Genomic DNA, 25,876 nt, shown 5'->3' with positions numbered 1-25,876 from the left:
AACTGTTATGTACTGGGAGTGAACTGGGAGGGAACTGGGACGTAGTGTGAGGACACTGGGATGTACTGTTATGTACTGGGAGGGAAGTGTAATGTACTGAGGGGAACTGGTGCGTACTGGGATGTACTGGGATGGAACTGTGAAGTACTGGGATGTACTGGGAGGGAACTGGGAGGGAACTGGTATGTAGTAGGATGTACTGGGTGGGAACTGGGATGTACCAGGATGTACTGGGATGTACTGGGAGGGAACTGGTATGTACTGGGAGGGACCTGGGATGTACTGGGATGTAGTGGGAGGGAACTGGGATGTACTGGGAGGGAACTGGTATGTACTGGGAGGGAACTGGGATGTACTGTGACATACTGGCAGGGAACTGGGGTGTACTGGGAGGGGATTGGGACGGACTGGGAGGGAACTGGGATGTACTGGGCTGCACTGGTAGGGAACTGAGATGTACTGGGAGGAAACTGGAATGTCCCAGTTGACACCCACTTCCCTCCCAATGCCTCCCAGTATATCCCAGTTTCCTCCCAGTATATCCCAGTTTCTTCGCAGTACATCCCAGTAAATCCCAGTTTGCTCCCAGTACATCCCAGTACATCGCAGTACATTCCAGTTCCGTTCCTGTCCATCCCAATACATCCCCGTTCCATGCCAGTACATCCCAGTTTCCTACCAGTTCATCCCCGTACATCCCAATTCCCTCCCGGTTCACTACCACTTCTTTCCCAGTGCCTCCCAATACATCCCAGTTCCGTCCCATTACATCCCAGTACATCCCAGTTCCCTCCCAGTACGTCCCAGTTCCCTCCCAGTACATCCCAGGTCCCTCCCAGTACTGGGAGGGACCTGGGATGTACTGGGAGGCACTACAATGTGCGGGGATGCCCTGGGATGTACTGTGGAGGAACTAGGATGTACAGGCTTGTACTGGGTTGTACCGGGTGGAACTGGCAGGGATTTGGGATGTACCAGGATCTACTGGGATGTACTGGGAGGTAACTGTTATGTACTGGGAGTGAACTGGGAGGTAACTGGGACGTACTGGTAGGGAACTGGGACGTACTGGGAGGGAACTGGGATGTACTGGTATGTACTGGGAGGGAAGTGTTATGTACTGAGGGGAACTGGGACGTACTGGGATGTACTGGGAGGGAACTGTGAAGTACTGGGATGTACTGGGAGGGAACTGGTATGTAGTAGGATGTACTGGGTGGGAACTGGGATGTACCAGGATGTACTGGGATGTAGTGGGAGGGAACTGGTATGTACTGGGAGGGAACTGGGATGTACTGGGATGTAGTGGGAGGGAACTGGGAGGGAACTGGGATGTACTGGGAGGGAACTGGTATGTACTGGGAGGGAACTGGGATGTACTGGGACATACTGGCAGGGAACTGGGATGTACTGGGAGGGGATTGGGACGGACTGGGAGGGAACTGGGATGTAGTGGGAGGCACTACAATGTGCGGGGATGCCCTGGGATGTACCGTGTAGGAACTAGGATGTACAGGCTTGTACTGGGTTGTACCGGGTGGAACTGGCAGGGATTTGGGATGTACCAGGATCTACTGGGATGTACTGGGAGGGAACTGGGATGTACTGGGACATACTGGCAGGGAACTGGGATGTACTGGGAGGGGATTGGGATGTACTGTGAGGGAACTGGGATGTACTGGTATGTACTGGGAGGGACTGGGAGGGATCTGGGATGTACTGGGATGTACTGGGAGGGAACTGGTATGTACTGGGAGGGAACTGGGATGTAGTGGGAGGGAACTGGGAGGGAACTGGGATGTACTGGGAGGGAACTGGGATGTACTGGGAGGGAACTGGTATGTACTGGGAGGGAACTGGGATGTACTGGGACATACTGGCAGGGAACTGGGATGTACTGGGAGGGGATTGGGATGTACTGGGAGGGAACTTGGATGTATTGGGAGGGAAGTGTTATGTACCAAGGGGGAACTGGGACGTACTGGGATGTACTGTGAGGGAACTGGGATGTACTGGGATGTACTGGGAGGGACTGGGAGGGATCTGGGATGTACTGGGCTGCACTGGTAGGGAACTGGGATGTACTGGGAGGAAACTGGAATGTCCCAGTTGACACCCACTTCCCTCCCAGGTTCCTCCCAGTATATCCCAGTTTCCTCCCAGTATATCCCAGTTTCCTCCCAGTACATCCCAGTAAATCCCAGTTCGCTCCCAGTACATCCCAATACATCGCCGTACATTCCAGTTCCGTTCCTGTCCATCCCAATACATCCCCGTTCCATGCCAGTACATCCCAGTTTCCTACCAGTTCATCCCCGTACATCCCAATTCCCTCCCGGTTCACTACCACTTCTTTCCCAGTGCCTCCCAATACATCCCAGTTCCGTCCCATTACATCCCAGTACATCCCAGTTCCCTCCCAGTACGTCCCAGTTCCCTCCCAGTACATCCCAGTTCCCTCCCAGTACTGGGAGGGAACTGGGATGTACTGGGAGGAAACTGGAATGTCCCAGTTGACACCCACTTCCCTCCCAATGCCTCCCAGTATATCCCAGTTTCCTCCCAGTACATCCCAGTTCCCTCCCAGTACGTCCCAGTTCCCTCCCAGTACTGGGAGGGACCTGGGATGTACTGGGAGGCACTACAATGTGCGGGGATGCCCTGGGATGTACTGTGGAGGAACTAGGATGTACAGGCTTGTACTGGGTTGTACCGGGTGGAACTGGCAGGGATTTGGGATGTACTGGGATGTACTGGGAGGTATCTGTTATGTACTGGGAGTGAACTGGGAGGGAACTGGGATGTACTGGGACGGACTGGGAGGGAACTGGGACGGACTGGGATGCACTGGTAGGGAACTGGGATGTACTGGGAGGAAACTGGAATGTCCCAGTTGACACCCACTTTCCTCCCAGTTTCCTCCCAGTATATCCCAGTTTCCTCCCAGTACATCCCAGTAAATCCCAGTTTGCTCCCAGTACATCGCAGTACATTCCAGTTCCGTTCCTGTACATCCCAATACATCCCCGTTCCATGCCAGTACATCCCAGTTTCCTACCAGTTCATCCCCGTACATCCCAATTCCCTCCCGGTTCGCTACCACTTCTTTCCCAGTGCCTCCCAATACATCCCAGTTCCGTCCCATTACATCCCAGTACATCCCAGGTCCCTCCCAGTACATCCCAGGTCCCTCCCAGTACATCCCAGGTCCCTCCCAGTACATCCCAGGTCCCTCCCAGTTCATCCCAGGTCCCTCCCAGTACTGGGAGGGACCTGGGATGTACTGGGAGGCACTACAATGTGCGGGGATGCCCTGGGATGTACTGTGGAGGAACTAGGATGTACAGGCTTGTACTGGGTTGTACCGGGTGGAACTAGCAGGGATTTGGGATGTACCAGGATCTACTGGGATGTACTGGGATGTACTGGGAGGTAACTGTTATGTACTGGGAGTGAACTGGGAGGGAACTGGGACGTACTGGTAGGGAACTGGGATGTACTGGGAGGGAACTGGGACGTACTGTGAGGACACTGGGATGTACTGTTATGTACTGGGAGGGAAGTGTTATGTACAGAGGGGAACCGGTGCGTACTGGGATGTACTGGGATGGAACTGTGAAGTACTGGGATGTACTGGGAGTGAACTGGGAGGGAACTGGTATGTGGTAGGATGTACTGGGTGGGAACTGGGATGTACCAGGATGTACTGGTATGTACTGGGAGGGAACTGGTATGTACTGGGAGGGAACTGGGATGTACTGGGACATACTGGCAGGGAACTGGGATGTACTGGGAGGAGATTGGGACGGACTGGGAGGGAACTGGGATGTACTGGGCTGCACTGGTAGGGAACTGGGATGTACTGGGAGGAAACTGGAATGTCCCAGTTGACACCCACTTCCCTCCCAGGTTCCTCCCAGTATATCCCAGTTTCCTCCCAGTATATCCCAGTTTCCTCCCAGTACATCCCAGTAAATCCCAGCTCGCTGCCAGTACATGCCAATACATCGCCGTACATTCCAGTTCTGTTCCTGTCCATCCCAATACATCCCCGTTCCATGCCAGTACATCCCAGTTTCCTACCAGTTCATCCCCGTACATCCCAATTCCCTCCCGGTTCACTACCACTTCTTTCCCAGTTCCGTCCCATTACATCCCAGTTCCGTCCCATTACATCCCAGTACATCCCAGTTCCCTCCCAGTACATCCCAGTTCCCTCCCAGTACATCCCAGTTCCCTCCCAGTACTGGGAGGGAACTGGGATGTACTGGGAGGAAACTGGAATGTCCCAGTTGACACCCACTTCCCTCCCAATGCCTCCCAGTATATCCCAGTTTCCTCCCAGTACATTCCAGTTCCCTCCCAGTACGTCCCAGTTCCCTCCCAGTACTGGGAGGGAGCTGGGATGTACTGGGAGGCACTACAATGTGCGGGGATGCCCTGGGATGTACTGTGGAGGAACTAGGATGTACAGGCTTGTACTGGGTTGTACCGGGTGGAACTGGCAGGGATTTGGGATGTACCAGGATCTACTGGGATGTACTGGGAGGTAACTGTTATGTACTGGGAAGGAACAGGGAGGGAACTGGGATGTACTGGGAGGGAACTGGGATGTACTGTGAGGACACTGGGATGTACTGTTATGTACTGGGAGGGAAGTGTTATGTACTGAGGGGAACTGGGACGTACTGGGAGGGAACTGTGAAGTACTGGGATGTACTGGGAGTGAACTGGGAGGGAACTGGTATGTAGCAGGATGTACTGGGTGGGAACTGGGATGTACCAGGATGTACTGGGATGTACTGGGAGGGAACTGGTATGTACTGGGAGGGAACTGGGATGTACTGGGACATACTGGCAGGGAACTGGGATGTACTGGGAGGGGATTGGGACGGACTGGGAGGGAACTGGGATGTACTGGGCTGCACTGGTAGGGAACTGGGATGTACTGGGAGGAAACTGGAATGTCCCAGTTGACACCCACTTCCCTCCCAATGCCTCCCAGTATATCCCAGTTTCCTCCCAGTATATCCCAGTTTCCTCCCAGTACATCCCAGTAAATCCCAGCTCGCTCCCAGTACATGCCAATACATCGCTGTACATTCCAGTTCTGTTCCTGTACATCCCAATACATCCCCGTTCCATGCCAGTACATCCCAGTTTCCTACCAGTTCATCCCCGTACATCCCAGTTCCCTCCCGGTTCACTACCACTTCTTTCCCAGTGCCTCCCAATACATCCCAGTTCCGTCCCATTACATCCCAGTACGTCCCAGTTCCCTCCCAGTACATCCCAGTTCCCTCCCAGTACTGGGAGGGACCTGGGATGTACTGGGAGGCACTACAATGTGCGGGGATGCCCTGGGATGTACTGTGGAGGAACTAGGATGTACAGGCTTGTACTGGGTTGTACCGGGTGGAACTGGCAGGGATTTGGGATGTACCAGGATCTACTGGGATGTACTGGGATGTACTGGGAGGTAACTGTTGTGTACTGGGAGTGAACTGGGAGAGAACTGGGATGTACTGGGAGGGAACTGGGATGTACTGTGAGGACACTGGGATGTACTGGTATGTACTGGGAGGGAAGTGTTATGTACTGAGGGGAACTGGGACGTACTGGGACGTGCTGGGAGGGAACTATGAAGTATTGGGATGTACTTAGAGGGAACTGGGATGTACTGGGAGGGAACTGGGAGTGAACTGGGAGGGAACTGTGAAGTACTGGGATGTACTGGGAGGGAACTGGTATGTACTGGGAGGGAACTGGGATGTACTGGGTGGAAAGTGTTGGGAATTGGGATTTACTGGGAGGGAACTGGGATGGACTGGGAGGGAACTGGGATGTAGTGGGTCATACTGGGAGGGAACTGGGATGTACTGGGGTGTACTGGGAGGGAACTGTTATGTACCGAGGGGGAACTGGGATGTACTGGGAGTGAACTGTGAAGTACTGGGATGTACTTATCGGGAAGTGGGAGGGAACTTGGATGTAGTGGGAGGGAACTGGGGTTTACTTGGAGGAAAGTGGCATGTACTGGGACGTACTGGAATGGAACTGGGAGTGAACTGTGTGTGAACTGTGAGGGAACTGGGATGTACTGGGAGGAAACTGGAATGTCCCAGTTGACACCCACTTTCCTCCCAGTTTCCTCCCAGTATATCCCAGTTTCCTCCCAGTACATCCCAGTAAATCCCAGTTTGCTCCCAGTACATCGCAGTACATTCCAGTTCCGTTCCTGTACATCCCAATACATCCCCGTTCCATGCCAGTACATCCCAGTTTCCTACCAGTTCATCCCCGTACATCCCAATTCCCTCCCGGTTCGCTACCACTTCTTTCCCAGTGCCTCCCATTACATCCCAGTTCCGTCCCATTACATCCCAGTACATCCCAGGTCCCTCCCAGTACATCCCAGGTCCCTCCCAGTACATCCCAGTTCCCTCCCAGTTAATCCCAGGTCCCTCCCAGTACTGGGAGGGAACTGGGATGTACTGGGAGGCACTACAATGTGCGGGGATGCCCTGGGATGTACTGTGGAGGAACTAGGATGTACAGGCTTGTACTGGGTTGTACCGGGTGGAACTAGCAGGGCTTTGGGATGTACCAGGATCTACTGGGATGTACTGGGATGTACTGGGAGGTAACTGTTATGTACTGGGAGTGAACTGGTAGGGAACTGGGACGTACTGGTAGGGAACTGGGATGTACTGGGAGGGAACTGGGACGTACTGTGAGGACACTGGGATGTACTGTTATGTACTGGGAGGGAAGTGTTATGTACAGAGGGGAACCGGTGCGTACTGGGATGTACTGGGATGGAACTGTGAAGTACTGGGATGTACTGGGAGTGAACTGGGAGGGAACTGGTATGTACTGGGAGGGAACTGGTATGTACTGGGAGGGAACTGGGATGTACTGGGACATACTGGCAGGGAACTGGGATGTACTGGGAGGAGATTGGGACGGACTGGGAGGGAACTGGGATGTACTGGGCTGCACTGGTAGGGAACTGGGATGTACTGGGAGGAAACTGGAATGTCCCAGTTGACACCCACTTCCCTCCCACTGCCTCCCAGTATATCCCAGTTTCCTCCCAGTACATCCCAGTAAATCCCAGCTCGCTCCCAGTACATGCCAATACATCGCTGTACATTCCAGTTCTGTTCCTGTACATCCCAATACATCCCCGTTCCATGCCAGTACATCCCAGTTTCCTACCAGTTCATCCCCGTACATCCCAATTCCCTCCCGGTTCACTACCACTTCTTTCCCAGTGCCTCCCAATACATCCCAGTTCCGTCCCATTACATCCCAGTACATCCCAGTTCCCTCCCAGTACGTCCCAGTTCCCTCCCAGTACATCCCAGGTCCCTCCCAGTACAGGGAGGGAACTGGGATGTACTGGGAGGCACTACAATGTGCGGGGATGCCCTGGGATGTACCGTGGAGGAACTAGGATGTACAGGCTTGTACTGGGTTGTACCGGGTGGAACTGGCATGGATTTGGGATGTACCAGGATCTACTGGGATGTACTGGGAGGTAACTGTTATGTACTGGGAAGGAACAGGGAGGGAACTGGGATGTACTGGTAGGGAACTGGGACGTACTGGGAGGGAACTGGGATGTACTGGTATGTACTGGGAGGGAAGTGTTATGTACTGAGGGGAACTGGGACGTACTGGGATGTACTGGGAGGGAACTGTGAAGTACTGGGATGTACTGGGAGTGAACTGGGAGGGAACTGGTATGTAGTAGGATGTACTGGGTGGGAACTGGGATGTACCAGGATGTACTGGGATGTACTGGGAGGGAACTGGTATGTACTGGGAGGGAACTGGGATGTACTGGGATGTAGTGGGAGGGAACTGGGAGGGAACTGGGATGTACTGGGAGGGAACTGGTATGTACTGGGAGGGAACTGGGATGTACTGGGACATACTGGCAGGGAACTGGGATGTACTGGGAGGGGATTGGGACGGACTGGGAGGGAACTGGGATGTACTGGGCTGCACTGGTAGGGAACTGGGATGTACTGGGAGGAAACTGGAATGTCCCAGTTGACACCCACTTCCCTCCCAATGCCTCCCAGTATATCCCAGTTTCCTCCCAGTATATCCCAGTTTCCTCCCAGTACATCCCAGTAAATCCCAGTTCGCTCCCAGTACATCCCAGTACATCGCAGTAGATTCCAGTTCCGTTCCTGTCCATCCCAATACATCCCCGTTCCATGCCAGTACATCCCAGTTTCCTACCAGTTCATCCCCGTACATCCCAATTCCCTCCCGGTTCACTACCACTTCTTTCCCAGTGCCTCCCAATACATCCCAGTTCCGTCCCATTACATCCCAGTACATCCCAGTTCCCTCCCAGTACGTTCCAGTTCTCTCCCAGTACTGGGAGGGAGCTGGGATGTACTGGGAGGCACTACAATGTGCGGGGATGTCCTGGGATGTACCGTGGAGGAACTAGGATGTACAGGCTTGTACTGGGTTGTACCGGGTGGAACTGGCAGGGATTTGGGATGTACCAGGATCTACTGGGATGTACTGGGAGGTAACTGTTATGTACTGGGAAGGAACAGGGAGGGAACTGGGATGTACTGGGTGGGAACTGGGATGTACTGGGAGGGAACTGGGACGTACTGTGAGGACACTGGGATGTACTGGTATGTACTGGGAGGGAAGTGTTATGTACTGAGGGGAACTGGGACGTACTGGGATGTACTGGGAGGGAACTGTGAAGTACTGGGATGTACTGGGAGTGAACTGGGAGGGAACTGGTATGTAGTAGGATGTACTGGGTGGGAACTGGGATGTACCGGGAGGGAACTGGGATGTACTGGGAGGGAACTGGTATGTACTGGGAGGGAACTGGGATGTAGTGGGAGGGAACTGGGAGGGAACTGGGATGTACTGGGAGGGAACTGGTATGTACTGGTAGGGAACTGGGATGTACTGGGACATACTGGCAGGGAACTGGGATGTACTGGGAGGGGATTGGGACGGACTGGGAGGGAACTGGGATGTACTGGGCTGCACTGGTAGGGAACTGGGATGTACTGGGAGGAAACTGGAATGTCCCAGTTGACACCCACTTCCCTCCCAATGCCTCCCAGTATATCCCAGTTTCCTCCCAGTATATCCCAGTTTCCTCCCAGTACATCCCAGTAAATCCCAGCTCGCTGCCAGTACATGCCAATACATCGCTGTACATTCCAGTTCCGTTCCTGTACATCCCAATACATCCCCGTTCCATGCCAGTACATCCCAGTTCCCTACCAGTTCATCCCCGTACATCCCAATTCCCTCCCGGTTCACTACCACTTCTTTCCCAGTTCCGTCCCATTACATCCCAGTTCCGTCCCATTACATCCCAGTACATCCCAGTTCCCTCCCAGTACGTCCCAGTTCCCTCCCAGTACATCCCAGGTCCCTCCCAGTACTGGGAGGGACCTGGGATGTAGTGGGAGGCACTACAATGTGCGGGGATGCCCTGGGATGTACCGTGGAGGAACTAGGATGTACAGGCTTGTACTGGGTTGTACCGGGTGGAACTGGCATGGATTTGGGATGTACCAGGATCTACTGGGATGTACTGGGAGGTAACTGTTATGTACTGGGAAGGAACAGGGAGGTAACTGGGATGTACTGGTAGGGAACTGGGACGTACTGGGAGGGAACTGGGTTGTACTGGTATGTACTGGGAGGGAAGTGTTATGTACTGAGGGGAACTGGGACGTACTGGGATGTACTGGGAGGGAACTGTGAAGTACTGGGATGTACTGGGAGTGAACTGGGAGGGAACTGGTATGTAGTAGGATGTACTGGGTGGGAACTGGGATGTACCAGGATGTACTGGGATGTACTGGGAGGGAACTGGTATGTACTGGGAGGGAACTGGGATGTACTGGGATGTAGTGGGAGGGAACTGGGAGGGAACTGGGATGTACTGGGAGGGAACTGGTATGTACTGGGAGGGAACTGGGATGTACTGGGACATACTGGCAGGGAACTGGGATGTACTGGGAGGGGATTGGGACGGACTGGGAGGGAACTGGGATGTACTGGGCTGCACTGGTAGGGAACTGGGATGTACTGGGAGGAAACTGGAATGTCCCAGTTGACACCCACTTCCCTCCCAATGCCTCCCAGTATATCCCAGTTTCCTCCCAGTATATCCCAGTTTCCTCCCAGTACATCCCAGTAAATCCCAGTTCGCTCCCAGTACATCCCAGTACATCGCAGTACATTCCAGTTCCGTTCCTGTACATCCCAATACATCCCCGTTCCATGCCAGTACATCCCAGTTTCCTACCAGTTCATCCCCGTACATCCCAGTTCCCTCCCGGTTCACTACCACTTCTTTCCCAGTGCCTCCCAATACATCCCAGTTCCGTCCCATTACATCCCAGTACATCCCAGTTCCCTCCCAGTACTGGGAGGGAGCTGGGATGTACTGGGAGGCACTACAATGTGCGGGGATGCCCTGGGATGTACCGTGGAGGAACTAGGATGTACAGGCTTGTACTGGGTTGTACCGGGTGGAACTGGCATGGATTTGGGATGTACCAGGATCTACTGGGATGTACTGGGAGGTAACTGTTATGTACTGGGAAGGAACAGGGAGGGAACTGGGATGTACTGGTAGGGAACTGGGACGTACTGGGAGGGAACTGGGATGTACTGGTATGTACTGGGAGGGAAGTGTTATGTACTGAGGGGAACTGGGACGTACTGGGATGTACTGGGAGGGAACTGTGAAGTACTGGGATGTACTGGGAGTGAACTGGGAGGGAACTGGTATGTAGCAGGATGTACTGGGTGGGAACTGGGATGTACCAGGATGTACTGGGATGTAGTGGGAGGGAACTGGTATGTACTGGGAGGGAACTGGGATGTACTGGGATGTAGTGGGAGGGAACTGGGAGGGAACTGGGATGTACTGGGAGGGAACTGGTATGTACTGGGAGGGAACTGGGATGTACTGGGACATACTGGCAGGGAACTGGGATGTACTGGGAGGGGATTGGGACGGACTGGGAGGGAACTGGGATGTACTGGGCTGCACTGGTAGGGAACTGGGATGTACTGGGAGGAAACTGGAATGTCCCAGTTGACACCCACTTCCCTCCCAATGCCTCCCAGTATATCCCAGTTTCCTCCCAGTATATCCCAGTTTCCTCCCAGTACATCCCAGTACATCCCAGTTCCCTCCCAGTACGTCCCAGGTCCCTCCCAGTACATCCCAGGTCCCTCCCATTACTGGGAGGGAACTGGGATGTACTGGGAGGCACTACAATGTGCGGGGATGCCCTGGGATGTACTGTGGAGGAACTAGGATGTACAGGCTTGTACTGGGTTGTACCGGGTGGAACTGGCAGGGATTTGGGATGTACCAGGATCTACTGGGATGTACTGGGAGGTAACTGTTATGTACTGGGAGTGAACTGGGAGGTAACTGGGATGTACTGGTAGGGAACTGGGACGTACTGGGAGGGAACTGGGATGTACTGGTATGTACTGGGAGGGAAGTGTTATGTACTGAGGGGAACTGGGACGTACTGGGATGTACTGGGAGGGAACTGTGAAGTACTGGGATGTACTGGGAGGGAACTGGTATGTAGTAGGATGTACTGGGTGGGAACTGGGATGTACCAGGATGTACTGGGATGTAGTGGGAGGGAACTGGTATGTACTGGGAGGGAACTGGGATGTACTGGGATGTAGTGGGAGGGAACTGGGAGGGAACTGGGATGTACTGGGAGGGAACTGGTATGTACTGGGAGGGAACTGGGATGTACTGGGACATACTGGCAGGGAACTGGGATGTACTGGGAGGGGATTGGGACGGACTGGGAGGGAACTGGGATGTAGTGGGAGGCACTACAATGTGCGGGGATGCCCTGGGATGTACCGTGTAGGAACTAGGATGTACAGGCTTGTACTGGGTTGTACCGGGTGGAACTGGCAGGGATTTGGGATGTACCAGGATCTACTGGGATGTACTGGGAGGTAACTGTTATGTACTGGGAAGGAACAGGGAGGGAACTGGGATGTACTGGGTGGGAACTGGGACGTACTGTGAGGACACTGGGATGTACTGTTATGTACTGGGAGGGAAGTGTTATGTACTGAGGAGAACTGGGACGTACTGGGATGTACTGGGAGGGAACTGTGAAGTACTGGGATGTACTGGGAGTGAACTGGGAGGGAACTGGTATGTAGTAGGATGTACTGGGTAGGAACTGGGATGTACCAGGATGTACTGGGATGTACTGGGAGGGAACTGGTATGTACTGGGAGGGAACTGGGATGTACTGGGACATACTGGCAGGGAACTGGGATGTACTGGGAGGGGATTGGGATGTACTGTGAGGGAACTGGGATGTACTGGTATGTACTGGGAGGGACTGGGAGGGATCTGGGATGTACTGGGATGTACTGGGAGGGAACTGGTATGTACTGGGAGGGAACTGGGATGTAGTGGGAGGGAACTGGGAGGGAACTGGGATGTACTGGGAGGGAACTGGGATGTACTGGGAGGGAACTGGTATGTACTGGGAGGGAACTGGGATGTACTGGGACATACTGGCAGGGAACTGGGATGTACTGGGAGGGGATTGGGATGTACTGGGAGGGAACTTGGATGTATTGGGAGGGAAGTGTTATGTACCAAGGGGGAACTGGGACGTACTGGGATGTACTGTGAGGGAACTGGGATGTACTGGGATGTACTGGGAGGGACTGGGAGGGATCTGGGATGTACTGGGCTGCACTGGTAGGGAACTGGGATGTACTGGGAGGAAACTGGAATGTCCCAGTTGACACCCACTTCCCTCCCAGGTTCCTCCCAGTATATCCCAGTTTCCTCCCAGTATATCCCAGTTTCCTCCCAGTACATCCCAGTAAATCCCAGTTCGCTCCCAGTACATCCCAATACATCGCCGTACATTCCAGTTCCGTTCCTGTCCATCCCAATACATCCCCGTTCCATGCCAGTACATCCCAGTTTCCTACCAGTTCATCCCCGTACATCCCAATTCCCTCCCGGTTCACTACCACTTCTTTCCCAGTGCCTCCCAATACATCCCAGTTCCGTCCCATTACATCCCAGTACATCCCAGTTCCCTCCCAGTACGTCCCAGTTCCCTCCCAGTACATCCCAGTTCCCTCCCAGTACTGGGAGGGAACTGGGATGTACTGGGAGGAAACTGGAATGTCCCAGTTGACACCCACTTCCCTCCCAATGCCTCCCAGTATATCCCAGTTTCCTCCCAGTACATCCCAGTTCCCTCCCAGTACGTCCCAGTTCCCTCCCAGTACTGGGAGGGACCTGGGATGTACTGGGAGGCACTACAATGTGCGGGGATGCCCTGGGATGTACTGTGGAGGAACTAGGATGTACAGGCTTGTACTGGGTTGTACCGGGTGGAACTAGCAGGGATTTGGGATGTACCAGGATCTACTGGGATGTACTGGGATGTACTGGGAGGTAACTGTTATGTACTGGGAGTGAACTGGGAGGGAACTGGGACGTACTGGTAGGGAACTGGGATGTACTGGGAGGGAACTGGGTCGTACTGTGAGGACACTGGGATGTACTGTTATGTACTGGGAGGGAAGTGTTATGTACAGAGGGGAACCGCTGCGTACTGGGATGTACTGGGATGGAACTGTGAAGTACTGGGATGTACTGGGAGTGAACTGGGAGGGAACTGGTATGTGGTAGGATGTACTGGGTGGGAACTGGGATGTACCAGGATGTACTGGTATGTACTGGGAGGGAACTGGTATGTACTGGGAGGGAACTGGGATGTACTGGGACATACTGGCAGGGAACTGGGTTGTACTGGGAGGAGATTGGGACGGACTGGGAGGGAACTGGGATGTACTGGGCTGCACTGGTAGGGAACTGGGATGTACTGGGAGGAAACTGGAATGTCCCAGTTGACACCCACTTTCCTCCCAATGCCTCCCAGTATATCCCAGTTTCCTCCCAGTATATCCCAGTTTCCTCCCAGTACATCCCAGTAAATCCCAGTTCGCTCCCAGTACATCCCAGTACATCGCAGTACATTCCAGTTCCGTTCCTGTCCATCCCAATACATCCCCGTTCCATGCCAGTACATCCCAGTTTCCTACCAGTTCATCCCCGTACATCCCAATTCCCTCCCGGTTCACTACCACTTCTTTCCCAGTGCCTCCCAATACATCCCAGTTCCGTCCCATTACATCCCAGTACATCCCAGTTCCCTCCCAGTACGTCCCAGTTCCCTCCCAGTACATCCCAGGTCCCTCCCAGTACTGGGAGGCACTACAATGTGCGGGGATGCCCTGGGATGTACTGTGGAGGAACTAGGATGTACAGGCTTGTACTGGGTTGTACCGGGTGGAACTGGCAGGGATTTGGGATGTACCAGGATCTACTGGGATGTACTGGGAGGTAACTGTTATGTACTGGGAGTGAACTGGGAGGGAACTGGGATGTACTGGTAGGGAACTGGGATGTACTGGGAGGGAACTGGGACGTACTGTGAGGACACTGGGATGTACTGGTATGTACTGGGAGGGAAGTGTTATGTACTGAGGGGAACTGGTGCGTACCGGGATGTACTGGGATGGAATTGTGAAGTACGGGGATGTACTTGGAGTGAACTGGGAGGGAACTGGTATGTACTGGGACATACTGGCAGGGAACTGGGATGTACTGGGAGGGGATTGGGACGGACTGGGAGGGAACTGGGATGTACTGGGCTGCACTGGTAGGGAACTGGGATGTACTGGGAGGAAACTGGAATGTCCCAGTTGACACCCACTTCCCTCCCAGTGCCTCCCAGTATATCCCAGTTTCCTCCCAGTACATCCCAGTAAATCCCAGCTCGCTGCCAGTACATGCCAATACATCGCTGTACATTCCAGTTCTGTTCCTGTACATCCCAATACATCCCCGTTCCATGCCAGTACATCCCAGTTTCCTACCAGTTCATCCCCGTACATCCCAATTCCCTCCCGGTTCACTACCACTTCTTTCCCAGTGCCTCCCAATACATCCCAGTTCCCTCCCAGTACGTCCCAGTTCCCTCCCAGTACATCCCAGGTCCCTCCCAGTACATCCCAGGTCCCTCCCAGTACAGGGAGGGAACTGGGATGTACTGGGAGGCACTACAATGTGCGGGGATGCCCTGGGATGTACCGTGGAGGAACTAGGATGTACAGGCTTGTACTGGGTTGTACCGGGTGGAACTGGCATGGATTTGGGATGTACCAGGATCTACTGGGATGTACTGGGAGGTAACTGTTATGTACTGGGAAGGAACAGGGAGGGAACTGGGATGTACTGGTAGGGAACTGGGACGTACTGGGAGGGAACTGGGATGTACTGGTATGTACTGGGAGGGAAGTGTTATGTACTGAGGGGAACTGGGACGTACTGGGATGTACTGGGAGGGAACTGTGAAGTACTGGGATGTACTGGGAGTGAACTGGGAGGGAACTGGTATGTAGTAGGATGTACTGGGTGGGAACTGGGATGTACCAGGATGTACTGGGATGTACTGGGAGGGAACTGGTATGTACTGGGAGGGAACTGGGATGTACTGGGATGTAGTGGGAGGGAACTGGGAGGGAACTGGGATGTACTGGGAGGGAACTGGTATGTACTGGGAGGGAACTGGGATGTACTGGGACATACTGGCAGGGAACTGGGATGTACTGGGAGGGGATTGGGACGGACTGGGAGGGAACTGGGATGTACTGGGCTGCACTGGTAGGGAACTGGGATGTACTGGGAGGAAACTGGAATGTCCCAGTTGACACCCACTTCCCTCCCAATGCCTCCCAGTATATCCCAGTTTCCTCCCAGTATATCCCAGTTTCCTCCCAGTACATCCCAGTAAATCCCAGTTCGCTCCCAGTACATCCCAGTACATCGCAGTAGATTCCAGTTCCGTTCCTGTCCATCCCAATACATCCCCGTTCCATGCCAGTACATCCCAGTTTCCTACCAGTTCATCCCCGTACATCCCAATTCCCTCCCGGTTCACTACCACTTCTTTCCCAGTGCCTCCCAATACATCCCAGTTCCGTCCCATTACATCCCAGTACATCCCAGTTCCCTCCCAGTACGTTCCAGTTCTCTCCCAGTACTGGGAGGGAGCTGGGATGTACTGGGAGGCACTACAATGTGCGGGGATGTCCTGGGATGTACCGTGGAGGAACTAGGATGTACAGGCTTGTACTGGGTTGTACCGGGTGGAACTGGCAGGGATTTGGGATGTACCAGGATCTACTGGGATGTACTGGGAGGTAACTGTTATGTACTGGGAAGGAACAGGGAGGGAACTGGGATGTACTGGTAGGGAACTGGGATGTACTGGGAGGGAACTGGGACGTACTGTGAGGACACTGGGATGTACTGTTATGTACTGGGAGGGAAGTGTTATGTACTGAGGGGAACTGGGACGTACTGGGATGTACTGGGAGGGAACTGTGAAGTACTGGGATGTACTGGGAGTGAACTGGGAGGGAACTGGTATGTAGTAGGATGTACTGGGTGGGAACTGGGATGTACCGGGAGGGAACTGGGATGTACTGGGAGGGAACTGGTATGTACTGGGAGGGAACTGGGATGTAGTGGGAGGGAACTGGGAGGGAACTGGGATGTACTGGGAGGGAACTGGTATGTACTGGTAGGGAACTGGGATGTACTGGGACATACTGGCAGGGAACTGGGATGTACTGGGAGGGGATTGGGACGGACTGGGAGGGAACTGGGATGTACTGGGCTGCACTGGTAGGGAACTGGGATGTACTGGGAGGAAACTGGAATGTCCCAGTTGACACCCACTTCCCTCCCAATGCCTCCCAGTATATCCCAGTTTCCTCCCAGTATATCCCAGTTTCCTCCCAGTACATCCCAGTAAATCCCAGCTCGCTGCCAGTACATGCCAATACATCGCTGTACATTCCAGTTCTGTTCCTGTACATCCCAATACATCCCCGTTCCATGCCAGTACATCCCAGTTCCCTACCAGTTCATCCCCGTACATCCCAATTCCCTCCCGGTTCACTACCACTTCTTTCCCAGTTCCGTCCCATTACATCCCAGTTCCGTCCCATTACATCCCAGTACATCCCAGTTCCCTCCCAGTACGTCCCAGTTCCCTCCCAGTACATCCCAGGTCCCTCCCAGTACTGGGAGGGACCTGGGATGTAGTGGGAGGCACTACAATGTGCGGGGATGCCCTGGGATGTACCGTGGAGGAACTAGGATGTACAGGCTTGTACTGGGTTGTACCGGGTGGAACTGGCATGGATTTGGGATGTACCAGGATCTACTGGGATGTACTGGGAGGTAACTGTTATGTACTGGGAAGGAACAGGGAGGGAACTGGGATGTACTGGTAGGGAACTGGGACGTACTGGGAGGGAACTGGGATGTACTGGTATGTACTGGGAGGGAAGTGTTATGTACTGAGGGGAACTGGGACGTACTGGGATGTACTGGGAGGGAACTGTGAAGTACTGGGATGTACTGGGAGTGAACTGGGAGGGAACTGGTATGTAGTAGGATGTACTGGGTGGGAACTGGGATGTACCAGGATGTACTGGGATGTACTGGGAGGGAACTGGTATGTACTGGGAGGGAACTGGGATGTACTGGGATGTAGTGGGAGGGAACTGGGAGGGAACTGGGATGTACTGGGAGGGAACTGGTATGTACTGGGAGGGAACTGGGATGTACTGGGACATACTGGCAGGGAACTGGGATGTACTGGGAGGGGATTGGGACGGACTGGGAGGGAACTGGGATGTACTGGGCTGCACTGGTAGGGAACTGGGATGTACTGGGAGGAAACTGGAATGTCCCAGTTGACACCCACTTCCCTCCCAATGCCTCCCAGTATATCCCAGTTTCCTCCCAGTATATCCCAGTTTCCTCCCAGTACATCCCAGTAAATCCCAGTTCGCTCCCAGTACATCCCAGTACATCGCAGTACATTCCAGTTCCGTTCCTGTACATCCCAATACATCCCCGTTCCATGCCAGTACATCCCAGTTTCCTACCAGTTCATCCCCGTACATCCCAGTTCCCTCCCGGTTCACTACCACTTCTTTCCCAGTGCCTCCCAATACATCCCAGTTCCGTCCCATTACATCCCAGTACATCCCAGTTCCCTCCCAGTACTGGGAGGGAGCTGGGATGTACTGGGAGGCACTACAATGTGCGGGGATGTCCTGGGATGTACCGTGGAGGAACTAGGATGTACAGGCTTGTACTGGGTTGTACCGGGTGGAACTGGCAGGGATTTGGGATGTACCAGGATCTACTGGGATGTACTGGGAGGTAACTGTTATGTACTCGGAAGGAACAGGGAGGGAACTGGGATGTACTGGTAGGGAACTGGGATGTACTGGGAGGGAACTGGGACGTACTGTGAGGACACTGGGATGTACTGGTATGTACTGGGAGGGAAGTGTTATGTACTGAGGGGAACTGGGACGTACTGGGATGTACTGGGAGGGAACTGTGAAGTACTGGGATGTACTGGGAGTGAACTGGGAGGGAACTGGTATGTAGTAGGATGTACTGGGTGGGAACTGGGATGTACCGGGAGGGAACTGGGATGTACTGGGAGGGAACTGGTATGTACTGGGAGGGAACTGGGATGTAGTGGGAGGGAACTGGGAGGGAACTGGGATGTACTGGGAGGGAACTGGTATGTACTGGTAGGGAACTGGGATGTACTGGGACATACTGGCAGGGAACTGGGATGTACTGGGAGGGGATTGGGACGGACTGGGAGGGAACTGGGATGTACTGGGCTGCACTGGTAGGGAACTGGGATGTACTGGGAGGAAACTGGAATGTCCCAGTTGACACCCACTTCCCTCCCAATGCCTCCCAGTATATCCCAGTTTCCTCCCAGTATATCCCAGTTTCCTCCCAGTACATCCCAGTAAATCCCAGCTCGCTGCCAGTACATGCCAATACATCGCTGTACATTCCAGTTCTGTTCCTGTACATCCCAATACATCCCCGTTCCATGCCAGTACATCCCAGTTCCCTACCAGTTCATCCCCGTACATCCCAATTCCCTCCCGGTTCACTACCACTTCTTTCCCAGTTCCGTCCCATTACATCCCAGTTCCGTCCCATTACATCCCAGTACATCCCAGTTCCCTCCCAGTACGTCCCAGTTCCCTCCCAGTACATCCCAGGTCCCTCCCAGTACTGGGAGGGACCTGGGATGTAGTGGGAGGCACTACAATGTGCGGGGATGCCCTGGGATGTACCGTGGAGGAACTAGGATGTACAGGCTTGTACTGGGTTGTACCGGGTGGAACTGGCATGGATTTGGGATGTACCAGGATCTACTGGGATGTACTGGGAGGTAACTGTTATGTACTGGGAAGGAACAGGGAGGGAACTGGGATGTACTGGTAGGGAACTGGGACGTACTGGGAGGGAACTGGGATGTACTGGTATGTACTGGGAGGGAAGTGTTATGTACTGAGGGGAACTGGGACGTACTGGGATGTACTGGGAGGGAACTGTGAAGTACTGGGATGTACTGGGAGTGAACTGGGAGGGAACTGGTATGTAGTAGGATGTACTGGGTGGGAACTGGGATGTACCAGGATGTACTGGGATGTACTGGGAGGGAACTGGTATATACTGGGAGGGAACTGGGATGTACTGGGATGTAGTGGGAGGGAACTGGGAGGGAACTGGGATGTACTGGGAGGGAACTGGTATGTACTGGGAGGGAACTGGGATGTACTGGGACATACTGGCAGGGAACTGGGATGTACTGGGAGGGGATTGGGACGGACTGGGAGGGAACTGGGATGTAGTGGGAGGCACTACAATGTGCGGGGATGCCCTGGGATGTACCGTGTAGGAACTAGGATGTACAGGCTTGTACTGGGTTGTACCGGGTGGAACTGGCAGGGATTTGGGATGTACCAGGATCTACTGGGATGTACTGGGAGGTAACTGTTATGTACTGGGAAGGAACAGGGAGGGAACTGGGATGTACTGGGTGGGAACTGGGACGTACTGTGAGGACACTGGGATGTACTGTTATGTACTGGGAGGGAAGTGTTATGTACTGAGGAGAACTGGGACGTACTGGGATGTACTGGGAGGGAACTGTGAAGTACTGGGATGTACTGGGAGTGAACTGGGAGGGAACTGGTATGTAGTAGGATGTACTGGGTAGGAACTGGGATGTACCAGGATGTACTGGGATGTACTGGGAGGGAACTGGTATGTACTGGGAGGGAACTGGGATGTACTGGGACATACTGGCAGGGAACTGGGATGTACTGGGAGGGGATTGGGATGTACTGTGAGGGAACTGGGATGTACTGGTATGTACTGGGAGGGACTGGGAGGGATCTGGGATGTACTGGGATGTACTGGGAGGGAACTGGTATGTACTGGGAGGGAACTGGGATGTAGTGGGAGGGAACTGGGAGGGAACTGGGATGTACTGGGAGGGAACTGGGATGTACTGGGAGGGAACTGGTATGTACTGGGAGGGAACTGGGATGTACTGGGACATACTGGCAGGGAACTGGGATGTACTGGGAGGGGATTGGGATGTACTGGGAGGGAACTTGGATGTATTGGGAGGGAAGTGTTATGTACCAAGGGGGAACTGGGACGTACTGGGATGTACTGTGAGGGAACTGGGATGTACTGGGATGTACTGGGAGGGACTGGGAGGGATCTGGGATGTACTGGGCTGCACTGGTAGGGAACTGGGATGTACTGGGAGGAAACTGGAATGTCCCAGTTGACACCCACTTCCCTCCCAGGTTCCTCCCAGTATATCCCAGGTTCCTCCCAGTATATCCCAGTTTCCTCCCAGTATATCCCAGTTTCCTCCCAGTACATCCCAGTAAATCCCAGTTCGCTCCCAGTACATCCCAATACATCGCCGTACATTCCAGTTCCGTTCCTGTCCATCCCAATACATCCCCGTTCCATGCCAGTACATCCCAGTTTCCTACCAGTTCATCCCCGTACATCCCAATTCCCTCCCGGTTCACTACCACTTCTTTCCCAGTGCCTCCCAATACATCCCAGTTCCGTCCCATTACATCCCAGTACATCCCAGTTCCCTCCCAGTACGTCCCAGTTCCCTCCCAGTACATCCCAGTTCCCTCCCAGTACTGGGAGGGAACTGGGATGTACTGGGAGGAAACTGGAATGTCCCAGTTGACACCCACTTCCCTCCCAATGCCTCCCAGTATATCCCAGTTTCCTCCCAGTACATCCCAGTTCCCTCCCAGTACGTCCCAGTTCCCTCCCAGTACTGGGAGGGACCTGGGATGTACTGGGAGGCACTACAATGTGCGGGGATGCCCTGGGATGTACTGTGGAGGAACTAGGATGTACAGGCTTGTACTGGGTTGTACCGGGTGGAACTAGCAGGGATTTGGGATGTACCAGGATCTACTGGGATGTACTGGGATGTACTGGGAGGTAACTGTTATGTACTGGGAGTGAACTGGGAGGGAACTGGGACGTACTGGTAGGGAACTGGGATGTACTGGGAGGGAACTGGGTCGTACTGTGAGGACACTGGGATGTACTGTTATGTACTGGGAGGGAAGTGTTATGTACAGAGGGGAACCGCTGCGTACTGGGATGTACTGGGATGGAACTGTGAAGTACTGGGATGTACTGGGAGTGAACTGGGAGGGAACTGGTATGTGGTAGGATGTACTGGGTGGGAACTGGGATGTACCAGGATGTACTGGTATGTACTGGGAGGGAACTGGTATGTACTGGGAGGGAACTGGGATGTACTGGGACATACTGGCAGGGAACTGGGATGTACTGGGAGGAGATTGGGACGGACTGGGAGGGAACTGGGATGTACTGGGCTGCACTGGTAGGGAACTGGGATGTACTGGGAGGAAACTGGAATGTCCCAGTTGACACCCACTTTCCTCCCAATGCCTCCCAGTATATCCCAGTTTCCTCCCAGTATATCCCAGTTTCCTCCCAGTACATCCCAGTAAATCCCAGTTCGCTCCCAGTACATCCCAGTACATCGCAGTACATTCCAGTTCCGTTCCTGTCCATCCCAATACATCCCCGTTCCATGCCAGTACATCCCAGTTTCCTACCAGTTCATCCCCGTACATCCCAATTCCCTCCCGGTTCACTACCACTTCTTTCCCAGTGCCTCCCAATACATCCCAGTTCCGTCCCATTACATCCCAGTACATCCCAGTTCCCTCCCAGTACGTCCCAGTTCCCTCCCAGTACATCCCAGGTCCCTCCCAGTACTGGGAGGCACTACAATGTGCGGGGATGCCCTGGGATGTACTGTGGAGGAACTAGGATGTACAGGCTTGTACTGGGTTGTACCGGGTGGAACTGGCAGGGATTTGGGATGTACCAGGATCTACTGGGATGTACTGGGAGGTAACTGTTATGTACTGGGAGTGAACTGGGAGGGAACTGGGATGTACTGGTAGGGAACTGGGATGTACTGGGAGGGAACTGGGACGTACTGTGAGGACACTGGGATGTACTGGTATGTACTGGGAGGGAAGTGTTATGTACTGAGGGGAACTGGTGCGTACCGGGATGTACTGGGATGGAATTGTGAAGTACTGGGATGTACTGGGAGTGAACTGGGAGGGAACTGGTATGTAGTAGGATGTACTGGGTGGGAACTGGGATGTACCAGGATGTACTGGGATGTACTGGGAGGGAACTGGTATGTACTGGGAGGGAACTGGGATGTAGTGGGAGGGAACTGGGAGGGAACTGGGATGTACTGGGAGGGAACTGGTATGTACTGGGAGGGAACTGGGATGTACTGGGACATACTGGCAGGGAACTGGGATGTACTGGGAGGGGATTGGGATGTACTGGGAGGGAACTTGGATGTATTGGGAGGGAAGTGTTATGTACCAAGGGGGAACTGGGACGTACTGGGATGTAGTGGGAGTGAACTGTGAAGTACTGGGATGTACTGTGAGGGAACTGGGATGTACTGGGAGGGAACTTTAAAGTACTGGGATGTACTTAGAGGAAACTGGGAGGCAACTGGCATGTACTGGGATGTACTGGAATGGAACTGGGAGTGAACTGTGTGTGAACTGGGAGGGAACTGGGATGTACTGTGAGGAAACTGGGATGTACTGGAAGGACTGGGAGGGACTGGGAGGGATCTGGGATGTACTGGGCTGCACTGGTAGGGAACTGGGATGTACTGGGAGGAAACTGGAATGTCCCAGTTGACACCCACTTCCCTCCCAGGTTCCTCCCAGTATATCCCAGTTTCCTCCCAGTATATCCCAGTTTCCTCCCAGTACATCCCAGTAAATCCCAGCTCGCTGCCAGTACATGCCAATACATCGCCGTACATTCCAGTTCTGTTCCTGTCCATCCCAATACATCCCCGTTCCATGCCAGTACATCCCAGTTTCCTACCAGTTCATCCCCGTACATCCCAATTCCCTCCCGGTTCACTACCACTTCTTTCCCAGTTCCGTCCCATTACATCCCAGTTCCGTCCCATTACATCCCAGTACATCCCAGTTCCCTCCCAGTACATCCCAGTTCCCTCCCAGTACATCCCAGTTCCCTCCCAGTACATCCCAGTTCCCTCCCAGTACTGGGAGGGAACTGGGATGTACTGGGAGGAAACTGGAATGTCCCAGTTGACACCCACTTCCCTCCCAATGCCTCCCAGTATATCCCAGTTTCCTCCCAGTACATTCCAGTTCCCTCCCAGTACGTCCCAGTTCCCTCCCAGTACTGGGAGGGAGCTGGGATGTACTGGGAGGCACTACAATGTGCGGGGATGCCCTGGGATGTACTGTGGAGGAACTAGGATGTACAGGCTTGTACTGGGTTGTACCGGGTGGAACTGGCAGGGATTTGGGATGTACCAGGATCTACTGGGATGTACTGGGAGGTAACTGTTATGTACTGGGAAGGAACAGGGAGGGAACTGGGATGTACTGGTAGGGAACTGGGATGTACTGTGAGGACACTGGGATGTACTGGTATGTACTGGGAGGGAAGTGTTATGTACTGAGGGGAACTGGGACGTACTGGGATGTACTGGGAGGGAACTGTGAAGTACTGGGATGTACTGGGAGTGAACTGGGAGGGAACTGGTATGTAGCAGGATGTACTGGGTGGGAACTGGGATGTACCAGGATGTACTGGGATGTACTGGGAGGGAACTGGTATGTACTGGGAGGGAACTGGTATGTACTGGGACATACTGGCAGGGAACTGGGATGTACTGGGAGGGGATTGGGACGGACTGGGAGGGAACTGGGATGTACTGGGCTGCACTGGTAGGGAACTGGGATGTACTGGGAGGAAACTGGAATGTCCCAGTTGACACCCACTTCCCTCCCAATGCCTCCCAGTATATCCCAGTTTCCTCCCAGTATATCCCAGTTTCCTCCCAGTACATCCCAGTAAATCCCAGCTCGCTCCCAGTACATGCCAATACATCGCTGTACATTCCAGTTCTGTTCCTGTACATCCCAATACATCCCCGTTCCATGCCAGTACATCCCAGTTTCCTACCAGTTCATCCCCGTACATCCCAGTTCCCTCCCGGTTCACTACCACTTCTTTCCCAGTGCCTCCCATTACATCCCAGTTCCGTCCCATTACATCCCAGTACATCCCAGGTCCCTCCCAGTACATCCCAGGTCCCTCCCAGTACATCCCAGTTCCCTCCCAGTTAATCCCAGGTCCCTCCCAGTACTGGGAGGGAACTGGGATGTACTGGGAGGCACTACAATGTGCGGGGATGCCCTGGGATGTACTGTGGAGGAACTAGGATGTACAGGCTTGTACTGGGTTGTACCGGGTGGAACTAGCAGGGATTTGGGATGTACCAGGATCTACTGGGATGTACTGGGATGTACTGGGAGGTAACTGTTATGTACTGGGAGTGAACTGGTAGGGAACTGGGACGTACTGGTAGGGAACTGGGATGTACTGGGAGGGAACTGGGACGTACTGTGAGGACATTGGGATGTACTGTTATGTACTGGGAGGGAAGTGTTATGTACAGAGGGGAACCGGTGCGTACTGGGATGTACTGGGATGGAACTGTGAAGTACTGGGATGTACTGGGAGTGAACTGGGAGGGAACTGGGATGTACTGGGAGGGAACTGGTATGTACTGGGAGGGAACTGGGATGTACTGGGACATACTGGCAGGGAACTGGGATGTACTGGGAGGAGATTGGGACGGACTGGGAGGGAACTGGGATGTACTGGGCTGCACTGGTAGGGAACTGGGATGTACTGGGAGGAAACTGGAATGTCCCAGTTGACACCCACTTCCCTCCCAGTGCCTCCCAGTATATCCCAGTTTCCTCCCAGTACATCCCAGTAAATCCCAGCTCGCTGCCAGTACATGCCAATACATCGCTGTACATTCCAGTTCTGTTCCTGTACATCCCAATACATCCCCGTTCCATGCCAGTACATCCCAGTTTCCTACCAGTTCATCCCCGTACATCCCAATTCCCTCCCGGTTCACTACCACTTCTTTCCCAGTGCCTCCCAATACATCCCAGTTCCCTCCCAGTACGTCCCAGTTCCCTCCCAGTACATCCCAGGTCCCTCCCAGTACATCCCAGCTCCCTCCCAGTACAGGGAGGGAACTGGGATGTACTGGGAGGCACTACAATGTGCGGGGATGCCCTGGGATGTACCGTGGAGGAACTAGGATGTACAGGCTTGTACTGGGTTGTACCGGGTGGAACTGGCATGGATTTGGGATGTACCAGGATCTACTGGGATGTACTGGGAGGTAACTGTTATGTACTGGGAAGGAACAGGGAGGGAACTGGGATGTACTGG

This window comes from Phalacrocorax aristotelis, unplaced genomic scaffold, assembly GCF_949628215.1.
Source record: "Phalacrocorax aristotelis unplaced genomic scaffold, bGulAri2.1 scaffold_60, whole genome shotgun sequence".
In the NCBI taxonomy this organism is placed as follows: domain Eukaryota; kingdom Metazoa; phylum Chordata; class Aves; order Suliformes; family Phalacrocoracidae; genus Phalacrocorax; species Phalacrocorax aristotelis.
This window is presented reverse-complemented; position numbering follows the sequence as displayed.